The sequence below is a fragment of the Ruditapes philippinarum genome, unplaced genomic scaffold (assembly GCF_026571515.1).
Source record: "Ruditapes philippinarum isolate M1 unplaced genomic scaffold, ASM2657151v2 ctg2074_1_1_1_1, whole genome shotgun sequence".
Taxonomy (NCBI): domain Eukaryota; kingdom Metazoa; phylum Mollusca; class Bivalvia; order Venerida; family Veneridae; genus Ruditapes; species Ruditapes philippinarum.
Window position 1 is genome coordinate 32765 of NW_026861518.1, and position 12375 is coordinate 45139.

General features: G+C 32.0%; 1 protein-coding gene across 1 annotated transcript in view; it reads left to right on the forward strand.

Annotated features, from left to right (window-relative positions):
- The window catches only part of LOC132715907 (uncharacterized), a 60183-nt gene that overhangs the window by 1452 nt on the left and 46356 nt on the right, over positions 1 to 12375 (forward strand). The window lies entirely within an intron of this gene.

Below are 12375 nucleotides of genomic sequence, written 5' to 3' on the forward strand. Positions count from 1 at the left end.
AAATACTCGTACAATGAACGTAATTATTTATGGTATTGATAGGCAAATTCCTTTTATTTATGGAAGGTCTGTAATACAATAAATGATAACAATGTATACAGAGTTATAAGCTATATCTACGCAGTCGTTACAGGTTAAACCTTTAATGAACAACATCAACTTCCGGATAATATCCGCTATAGAAACTAGTTCTTCGATCATTCTGCACTATTGTTACATTCCGAATACACATCATTAAAATATTGTTTGTAAAAATGTTTTAATGCTTTAAAAATTCCAAATCGTTCATTTTCATGAAATAATAGACTCTACATTCCTTAAAAGAAAACAGAAAATCACATGTACAGTCCATTGATAAAATCGTAGTATATACCTACGCGTTAAGTAATAGATATACCATTGCTGCGTTGACGATTTCTGGGATTGCGTAAATTATACCATAATCACGTGACCTTTCTTATGCCTTAACCTCACGAGACGAAGTCGAGTGAGGTTGCATAAGAAAGGTCACGTGATAATGGTATAATTTACGCAAACCCAGAAATCGTCAACGCACCAATGGTGTATCTGTTTTAACCTATAGCTCCGCCCAGAAACACTTACTCCTTCGATCTTCAAAACTGAAAATTATACCATAGTCTGGGTATGGTATAGTTTACGGTTATTGGAAATTATACTTGGAAGAATTGTACATAAGAAGCGCTGAAGAGCTATAGGTTAAACTTCGCATATACGCAAGCGCTTGCTAGCATGAATGACGACATCGTAAATATAGTAAAGTCGTAAATGGGACGAAACATCTAAGATAGATATTTAATCAAATAGAATTCCTGATTTACATTTATGCAATAAAATTGTCCTAAAACGTTTTACAAAATGAGTAAATCTAGCTAAACTCCGTCTTCCGGTACTTTTTGTACATAGCTCTGGGGAATTCACCTAATGGAGTGCAATGGCGATTTCGATGTTTTCGGTCTTTTTTTAAATTAATTTGAAATTAAAAAGTTATTTCTTTATAAGAAAATAATTCAATATCATTGTATGAATAATTCCATACAAAAAATAAAGTAAATACACAAGTTTACGCAGAAAATAACCTTATTTATTATGGAAGATTCCACTACGTCTGTTTAAATTTTATTGATTTTCATTATAAACTATTTATTTTTTTTGAAAAATTTGCAATAGATATTAAAGAAATTTTGATAATTTTCAAAAAAAAATCTATTATTTTAACCTCAAACGGTAAAATAATGATAGAAAAATAGAAATATCATGTAACTGTGTTATGTACTTCATTTGTTGTAATTCACCAGAGCTAAATCCGTAACGTACCGGAAAACGGTGTTTAGCTAGGTTTTCGAAAAGGTCAATGGAGCTCCGTAACAAAATTTACCGGAAAATGTTTTTTTAACCTGGCAACTATTATCGTGGCTTCGAAAAATACAAATTTCGTAAGCTATTCTTTTGAATACTTTTTTTTACACATGATTTTCCTTTCACTTTGTATGCCTTAGATTTTTGAAAAGAAATATGTTTCGAAATTCACGGGTAAAAATAAAGATTTGGTCACTCGACCATTCGACCCATAACAATTTCGAATGTTGCCAGAGGCGACGATAATAAATAATCATTTGGAGGTTACTGTACATCAGTGTAAGCATTAAGAAATAAATACATTAAATTTATGTTCAGAAAATAGGAATTTTTTAAATGGGTGCTTGGAATTGCCGAAAAACACAAAAAATACCGAAAAACACTTAAATTACAAAGAAATAGTAAGACTGTGATAAAATTTAACAATATAAACAATTTTTGTAGGTTATTTGATGAAATAGATTGAATAATATCAGTTTTAAATCGATAATATATCATAAAATACGCGGATGAAAGTGTTCGCTGAGTCTGCGTCGCACATAGAAATGCCGAAAAACACATGCCACAGGCAATAAAAAATGTTAATTCCCATTTTAATTACATTGTACTATTCATACTTCCGATCAATAAATTTATCATTCGAAAAGAACGCACTATAAAAATTTTATTGGAAACTCAACGGGTAAGCTCAAAAACATGGAAAAGCCGAAAAAACACTTTTACGGGCGATACAATTGGTATAATTCCAACAAACTTAGTTTTATCTATTTTTTTTCTATCCTTTAAATGATTAAGGCGACAACAGACACTTTCCGTGGTACTACCATCAATGTCATGTTTAGTAATAATTGTTATTTATTTAAAATTTGTGCATTAAATGTCTTTGATCTTCATATAAGATAACATATTTGAAAAAAATGCCTTTGTAAATTATTGATTTTGATAAAAAAATTCTATAATTTTAAATCGTCATATCAAAGTCATTTTTTTTTTGTCATCACACTCTTGGAATATAAACATTATTATAATATCTGGGGAACAGTGTCTCAGATTTTTTCTATCTTTTCTCAAAAAAAAATTAAGTAACGTCAAACAATTTATGCGACTTTTTTCACCATACATATTACGTAATTAAAGATAATTAAGTCGCTGATTGTGCAAACAAAAATCCATGATACGGTTCCTTCCGTAAATGAATTCCCTTTCATGCGCTTTAAACTGCATGTTAATTGCTTGATTATAAAAAAAGTTATGCCGATTCAAAATTAGTCCGACCCGCATCAAACGAAGTGTCATAAATCGGCTGTACTCTCTTCACAGTAATATGTGTGTTCTTAATGGTAGAAATAGTGATAACAATGATTTTACCTCTGTATCCACTAAAGGATGTTCTGTAGTGGATTATTGCTTAGTTCAACACGAGTATTTGCATAGATTTTCTAACTTCACAGTCAAAAGGTCTACACAGCTTATAGATGAGATAAGTACAGTGAATGGTTTGTCTGCTGTGTCTATTCCGGATCACTCTGTATTATCATGGACTGTGCAGTTAGGGAATTCATGTGAAAACCCTGCGGAACAACCCGACAGAAGTCATAATGTCAATGTTACATTTGATAAGTTTGATTTAAAGGGTATTCCCGAAAATTTTATGTGTTCAGATGATGTAATAAATAGTATTCACCAATGTATTTTTAAACTAGAACAAAGTTTACAAGAGCTAAGTGATGTAGATACTGCATATGCAGATATTTGTCATAATATTAGGCATGAAATGTATAGTAAAGTTCCATTTAAGAATATTAAAGTTAACAGTAGAACGTCTAATAAGAAAAGAAAAATAGGGAAACCATGGTGGAATAACAACTTATCTTGCCTTTGGAATACTGTCTGCGATGCTGAAAGCAACTGGCTTAAATGTAATATGCGTGCTGAAAAATCAGTACTTAAATCTCGGTTTATTTCTGCGAGAAAGAATTTTGATAAGGCGGTACAGCAAAGCAAGCGTCAATACTGGGTAGGTTTGCAAAATGATTTATTGTCAGATTGCAAAAGTAACCAGACTGAATTTTGGAAAACCATTGGCAGGGTAGGTGTTTCACAGTCAAGAAGTAGACAAATACCTATGGAAGTTATTACTGAACATGGTGTTTCAAATGATGTTAACACTGTTCTTGAGAAATGGAAAAATGATTTTAGCAAGCTTTTTAATAGTCCTAATACTACAAATACTGGAAATTTTGTGCCTAGTGGTAATCATATGAATGACAATACAGAAATTTAAACAACAATATATCTATCTTAGAAGTGTTCAATGCGGTCAAACAGGCTAAAATGGTAAAGCCTGGGGTTGTGATAATATACCTATGGAAATCTCGAAAAATGATTGCTCCGTGTCTTTTCTTCATATTTTGTATGATATCTGTTTTTCAAAAGGAATTATTCCTTCTGCATGGAATAAGATAATAATAAGCCCTATACCGAAATCAAGTACTGTAGATCCAAGAGATCCATTGTCATATAGAGGCTTGTCATTGTCTTGCACCATGTATAAGATATACTGTACAATTTTGAATAACCGTTTATCAAAATGGGCAGAATCTAACAATATACTCAGTGATGAGCAAAATGGTTTTAGGAAAGGTCGCAGTACCATTGATCATGTATCATCTTAAACTAATATTGTAGAAACTAGAAAGAAACAGAAATTATCAACATTTTGTGCATTCATTGATTTCCGTAAGGCATATGACTTTATAGACAGATCATTGGTATGGAACAAATTAGATAATAAGGGTATCCATGGTAATATGTTACAGGCAATACAGTCATTATATAACTCGGTTTCATCTTGTGTAAGGATAAATAGCCTTACAACAGAATGGTTCGATGTAAAATGTGGGCTCCGACAGGGGTGTTCGTTATCTCTTTTATTGTTTAATTTGTTTATAGATGATCTTGTTGTAAAAATTAAAGCTATTGGTAAAGGAATTGATATAGATAATGATAAGGTTTGCATTTTATTATATGCTGATGACATTGTTCTTGTAGCTGAAACTGAAAATGATCTTCAACTTATGCTTAATGTTTTGTCAAATTGGTGTAAATCAAATGCTATGATTGTAAATCATGATAAGAGCAACATTATTCACTTTAGGTCGCAGTCGGCCAGCAGATCCTCATTTGTTTTCACATGTGGCGAGGATAGTCTAAAAATGTAGGACAATATACTTACCTTGGTCTGTTACTTGATGAGTTTCTTGATTATAATAAGACCGCTAAATGTATATCTCAAAGTGCAGGTAGAGCACTGGGGTTACTTATTGCCAAATCGAAAGCACTAGGGTCCATGCCATATGATGTATTTGTTAAATTGTATGATTCAATGGTTTGGCCAGTCATTTCATAAGGTGCTTCTATTTGGGATAATAAGTCATTCTCCTGCATTGATGCGATACAGAATAGGGCAATGCGTTTTTATCTGGGGGTAGGGCGGTATACACCTACAGTAGCTTTATATGGAGAATTAGCTTGGCAGCCTACACATGTGAAACAATGGAGATCTGTATGTCAACAGTGGCATAGATTTGTTAGAATGGATGTAAATAGAGTTAATTATAAGATCTTTTCTACTTGTTTGCGCAAGAGCAGCAATATGTGTAAAAAACTTGCAATTTATATTTAATAACTATATGGAAAAGTTAAATTTAGTAGAGTATGCACGTGGTTGTGCAACAGTCTCATCTCAGTCTTTTTGTGAAAAAGTTGTTCAAAAATGTATGTCATTATATAAAGATGAATGGATAGCTAAGCTTCATAGGAATGTTAGTCTAAATGGGAATGGTGGTAATAAATTAAGAACCTATAAGTTGTTGAAAAATGATTATAAAACTGAAAATTATTGTAAACTATATTTGCCACGTAAACACATGTCTGCACTAGCGAAATTCAGATGTGGAGTAGCTCCCATAAAGCTTGAAACTGGTAGATATGAAAACATTGCTGTTGACAGTACGATATGTCCAATATGTAAAATTACAGTTCAATGTGAAAAACATGTATTATTATCTGTAATGCATATGAGCACATTAGGTTACCTATGTTAGAAAAAGCACGTAACATAAGGCCAGAATTTGTTGACCTCTCTGATGAAGATAAACTTGTATTTATTCTCTCCAACATTGATATTGTTAAAGTCACAGCCAAAACCTGTTACAATATTCTTCAACTCCGTTACAATATATTGTACAAGTAAGGTTTCTCAGACCACTTAGTGTTTAAGTTTCTTTTTATCCCCCGCCGAAAAGGCGGCGGGGGATATAGAAATAGTCTCCGTCCGTCCGACCTTCCGTCCGTCCGTCCGTCCTTCCGTCCGACATTTTTGTCCGGAGCATATCTCTAAAAGTATTTGAGTTATCAACTTGAAACTTCATAGGTGGATAGACCTCATTGAGGAGGAGTGCAGTGCACAAGAATGATAACTCTACATTGCATAATTTTTGAGTTATTGCCCTTTGTTATTTTTCAAAATTGATTTTTGTCCAGAGCATAACTCCAAAAGCCTATGAAATATCAACATGGAACTTCATAGGTGCATATATCTCACTCAGGAGGTGTGCAGTGCACAAGAATGATTACTCTACCTTTCATAATTTTTGAGTTATTGCCCTTTGATATTTTTCATACTTAATTTTTCACCTGAGTGGAGCAAAACTCAAAAAGTTTTTGAGATATCAACATGAAATGTCATGATAGTTGGATAGACCTTATTGAGGAGGAATGTTGTGCGCAAGAATTATAACTCTTCCCTTTACAATTTTTGAGTTAATGCCCTTTGTTCTTTTTCATGCTATTTTGTCCAGAGCTTATCTCAAAAAGTATTTGAGGTATCAACTTGAAACTTCATAGGTGGATGGATCTCATTGAGAAGGAGTGCATTGCTCAAGAATGATAACTCTACCCTGCATTATTTTTGAGTTATTGTCCTTTGTTATTTTTCAAAATTAATTTTTGTCAAGAGCATAACTCAAAAAGCCTTTGAGATATCAAAATGAAACTTCATAGGTGCATAGATCTAACTCAGGAGGTGTGCAGTGCACAAGAATGATAACTCTACCTTTCATAATTTTTGAGTAATTGCCCTTTGTTATTTTTCATACCTAATTTTTCACCCGAGTGGAGCATAACTCAAAAGTGTTTGAGATGTCAACATGAAATGTCATAGGTGGATAGATTTTATTGAGGAGGAATGCTGTGCACAAGAATGATAACTCTTCCCTGTACAATTTTTGAGTTATTGCCCTTTGTTCTTTTTCATACTATTTTGCAGTGCACAAGAATGATAACTCTACCTTAAGTTTTGAATTATTGCCCTTTGTTATTTTTCATACTTAATTTTTCAATTCAATTTTGTTCTCAAAAAGTATTTGAGGTATCAACTTGAAACTTCATAGGTGGATAGATTTTACTGAGGAGGGATGCAGCACACAAGAATGATAACCTACCCTGCATTATTTTTCAGTAATTGCCCTTTGTTATTTTCAGCCATCAGTATTTACATAGGTTTCAAATCTGTAATCGCTATAGCCATCAGTTTTCATTACCAAAAGACCTCTTAAAATGGAATTATTCTGCTCTACTACATATACATTCTTCCAATGAGCAAACACATTCGGCGGGGGATGGCCATGTTGACATGGCTCTTATTTAAATTAATTTTAGTATAGTCTTTTAACATCTTTTTCAGATGATCGGTGCTTATAGTACATGATAGTAAATTTTATTGTACAAATGTGATGATAGTAATTTGTATGGTACAAATGAAACATATCTGTTTTAAATATGATAAGTTGTTTTATCTACTAATGTATGGAATATCACCATTGACCAATCATCCATGGTCTGACCATGGGTGATATAGTTTTATTAAATTTGTGGAATAGTGCCACTTTTTAGAACACTTAGAGATTTATTATCAAAATATCTTACAGCATTTCTTCATTTATTTTTTATTGAAGGTCAGTGGGGATAATCTAACTTTTATGATGTAAAATGTTCTTATAATGTATCTTTACTGTTAACAATAGGAACTAACTATCAATTGTAAATGGATAATGATAAGTATATACATGATATAGTCTCTTATAATTCTATTGTAGAATGGTCATATGTACTTTTTATCAATTTTTAATATGTTTTATGTATATATGTATGCATATGAAAGAGACTGAAATAAACTAATAAACTCTTTCACGCTAACAATCACGCAACAACCTAAATTCAATCAGTTAAGTTGTTTTAGCCAATAATAAATGGAAGGGGAAATTATGATTTAAATTCATTTTAGATATTAATGCATTTATCGACATTTATTTATTTAAAGGTTGGGACATTTTCAACCTGTCTTGATCTTTCTTAGAAAAACAATAAAACGATATGACCCACTCGGGTCACTCCCAGGAATATTTCAACCTAAATTCAAACAGCAGGAAAATAACCACTAGTGAATTTGCTCAAGATAAATCAGGCTTCTAAAAATTGTAGAAAATTTCATAACAGTCTATTCAACAATTTTCAACATTTTTTTCAAGATCTTAAAAAAACTTACACTAAATGTTATAACATATGTACAGTACAATGCATTGGTTTGACTACTGTTAATGTGTATAAACTGGGCACTTCTTAGTACATTGGGGTGCAAAATGATAAATGTATCCAATCATTACATCCATTTTACCTTCCCCACTTTATAATATTACCAAATATGGAAAATTGTCTAGATATGCCAGATGGTATTGTTTACAAAAAAATTATTTTACAATCATCACTTGAAAAAAAACTTGATTACAATTTAAGATTTTATTAATAAGGACCCAACGTAAAATCTGATGAATATTTAGTGGTACATCATATAAATAAATGTTTTAAACACACCTAAAACTGAGGAAAAAGGGTAAAACTCTGTAGCCAATACTTTATAAAAAATAATCTTGCTTGGAAAAATTTGTTTCACTTATTAAACAATAAGAAATTGTTTTAAGTGACACAAATATAAATTGCCCAACTTTAGTTTAGTTTAGGCAATTTATATAATTTGTGTCACTTAAAACAATTTTTATTGTTTTTCTGATAAGATCAGAAAAATAATCAAGTATGGCATTCCTGCAAGTGTTGTAGTTAAAACAACAAGTGACTTTATGTACTTAAGTCAGACATGGCTTCAGCGTTACAGAATTAAGAATGTGTCTGAATTTAGGTGGTTATTGAAAATTGGTTGTTTCGGGATAATTGCATTACACACAAATATTGCACTGGTCAAAGGGGGTCACAAGTTGCGGCAACATTTTATGACCAAGTGACATCTGACCAATTAATATCAGTTGTTTATAGCAGAAATTTCTTCAAATCTTAACGTGATTTACTGTCCGTCTGATATCTGTCACACATGTCACGTGACTATCGGTAAATTTTGAGGCACTCGGTGGGGGGGAATGGAATGCATTTGCGTACCGCTATGGGAGCTATTCGTTGCCAAAAATCCAGCCTTGTTGATCTGAGTTGATCAGTTTGTTAACGGACAAAATACAATTTTATTTCTTTGTATGTAAACTACAAGGTTGCATTCTTGGATTGAGTTTGCCGATTTCACATTGTAAACATATGTACCAAAATACATTTTGTTAAACGACAAAACAATAACTGTTTTTCTGAAAGTAGCAATACCAAGTGTTCATCAAAACATGCGGAATACTCATTGTTTGTGTAAACGCCGACAAAACAGAAGTAATTTCTCAGCTTTACATTGTCAAACCATCATGGTTCGGATCAGCATAAACCAGCTTTACATGTTTTTCAAATAGGATATCAAATAAGCTCCGCCCATTTTCCCGCCCACTACATCATCGTAAATAAACGTATTTATCCGCTCATTTTCGGTACTTACCGTCAGCGACAAGAAGGAAACAAAAACACGCGCCGGCGGATTTTCCGTTGGTTTAAACATATTTATTCAACAAAACATTTAACAAGTGAACAATATTTACAAAGTGCATTTTGGGATTTTCCGTTTAACACACCTTTTAGGTGTTTAGCTATTCACCAAACATAATTCACTTGCATAATTGCCATTCCATGCCTTTATATAATCTACATCAGCGGACTTTAAAGCTGCATGCCTCCAGATGACTCAAAATATTTCAAGAAAAAATTAAACTTGGAAAAACCATACTAAAACTTTGAGAAAAGTAAACAAATTATAGATTCAAGTGATAATTTATATCTCATGTGCAATTAATGACTGCATTTTGTAGTACTTATCACTATATTTCTACTGCGTTACTAATGCAGTAGGGGCTATTTATGCACATATTGACCTCTTTTTGTTAATTTACGTGGATTTTAAGTGCCAATTGTAATGTGTCAAGTACTTTCTTTGTTCAATTCACAATATTTTACCTTTTACATTTTTAAAATTTTCATGTAAATAAGGATGAATCTGGAGGCGTGCTGCTATAAATGATTATAGTCATATAAGTTTTGAAACGTTGTAGATATCACATTTCCTAGAAAAAAAGAAGAAAAAAACCCTCCTCACCAGGTTACTTACTGTCTGAGGTTAAATATTTTCCAAGGAAGTAATAACTATAGATAAGACCAGGTACGTATTGTGTTAATATATATACCTGATAAGACTATAGTCAACGACAAATAAATTTTACTGAGGGGATTCCAATTTTAATAGGAATAAGTAACATTGACAGTTATGCTGCTACCTTATCACTTTCAAATTTTGAAGTCAACATCTGTTAGAGATTTCGATACGACTAAATACTAATACAGACCAAATTCTGGCTGTTGTCTTTCTTAGTAGTAGCATTTACTAGTAACCTTAATTCTAGCGTATAGCTCCGCAAGAAAAAACTTTTAACAATAGTAAAATTAAAACCAAAGTTGTATGTACCCTTTCGTACATAACTTTTTATTTTTACCATACTGTATAGTTACTGGTTCTCCGCGTTACATCGTATAGAGAAGAACCATTGTCTAACTGTAACGGATTACATAAACCGGTTTTGACAAGCATACATGTGTATTTCTAAAATAACCTCTCTACAATGCACAACATAGTTGTTTGTTTATTGTAAGTTAGAGTAAGACATATATTTTCTCATTTTTACTATTTTTGTTTTCTCAGTAATAATATGAGTCCAAAGGTATGTATGTTGATTATCAGTTTATGTATACCTTGTTTATTTTATCTCTAAACAAGAAAAAGATTACATACATTCGTATGTAATATGGGTTCGATTGCATACTACTTTTTGTGAAGACTTTTTATGTTTGCTGCATTAAGGGGGAATGTAAAATGAACAAACATGTCATGAGATATTTTATATCTTTAAGCATTTTCATGGAATGAAATTAATGTATCATCATATTAAAGTTGCATGTCTTCAGATGAGAAATTTTTTTTCAAGGAAATCAAAATATGAAAAGAAAATTCACGGTCAATTGAATGCTTTGAAGCATAATCACAAAATAAAATTACAGGAAATAAAAACCTTTTTAATACACTAAAGGTAGAATTTCATTGTAAATCACAGTCGCAGATTTGAGATATGATTATTTATTCAAATTAACGTCATTAGGCCATTTTTTTATATTTTGGTTTACTGATTTTTTTCCAAAAAAAGGTAGGGTCGGCGGCGGGAAAAAAAAAAAAAAAAAAAGGTTTTCATAACTTTAAATGTGGTGCATTACATATACATAGTACTTACCAGAGCAATGAAATTAAATACATCGATCGCCGATTGTCTATTCCAAAGATTGTCTAAATACACAAAAAAAGGTATTTTCCATCCTATGCGACGCGCCGAGGTTAGCTATATTTGTAATTCCCGCGCTAAGTCGCGATGGTGCTTGGGATAATCACTTGATACTGTAAATGGCAGCCATTCTACGATACGAAAATGCCTGGTTTATCCTGCCGAAAAGATATGAAAAATACTTGCAATTCAAAGTTCGTTTGCTTGCAATTCAAAGTTTGTTTGCTACATAAATATTATCGATTTACTCCTTTTCTCTGTCTGATTGCAATAATATTGATGTGTTTTCATTGGCTTAAACCATCACGCTATCAATACACATGTAGATGTGGACTAATTTCGTGTTCCGTTAATAGACATATAACAATCTTATTTACAAATGAATTGATAAAAAAACAATCCAAAAAGCATTTAAGATAATAACAATCATTGGAAAAAAATAAATGCATATAAATTGTAAATTTGTACACGTATGACAACTCACTCAGTAAACAAAACATAAAAGACTCAACCAAAACAAGCGTCTGCTTCTTTACCTAACTATGTAGTTGCATGATCATGATTAGCAATAGCAAACCAAATTTAAGAGCTAAAGCTATTGTAAATATAATGACCACAGCAGATTTCGTACAGAAAAGCCATCAATAACAAAACTTAATAATATTCTGTGTGGTACTTCATGTACATAAGAATAGTTCTTTGCTTTTGATCAGAGAGACAGCAAGTCTATAGGTAACAGCTATTGACAGCATGTATACACAGATCTTAGAGCTGTCATTGATTCAGTACAATGCATAAAAGAAGACCTTAACCTACGTCAATCAGCTTACATATATTTAATAATAAAAGGCTAATTCACACCATATTACTCAAAATATCTCCCAATGGTGGTAAAAAGAGATTTTAGGATACACTTCAACATTTCAACATAAAAATGGGACAAATTCACAAGTTTTTGGTTTTACAACGGAATTATTGATAGTAACCTTTGAAAAGTTCCATAGCTATACACATAGTAAAACATTTGGCGTTTTCTACAACCCAATATAGTCTTTTAAAGAAAGAAGGCACAGGTTTACTGTTCATTTCTCTTTATTCGTGTTGCCAAAAGTGACTTCCATGTATCGTATTCCAGTAATGTTTGCTGAATGTAGAAGACATGCTGTCGAATACT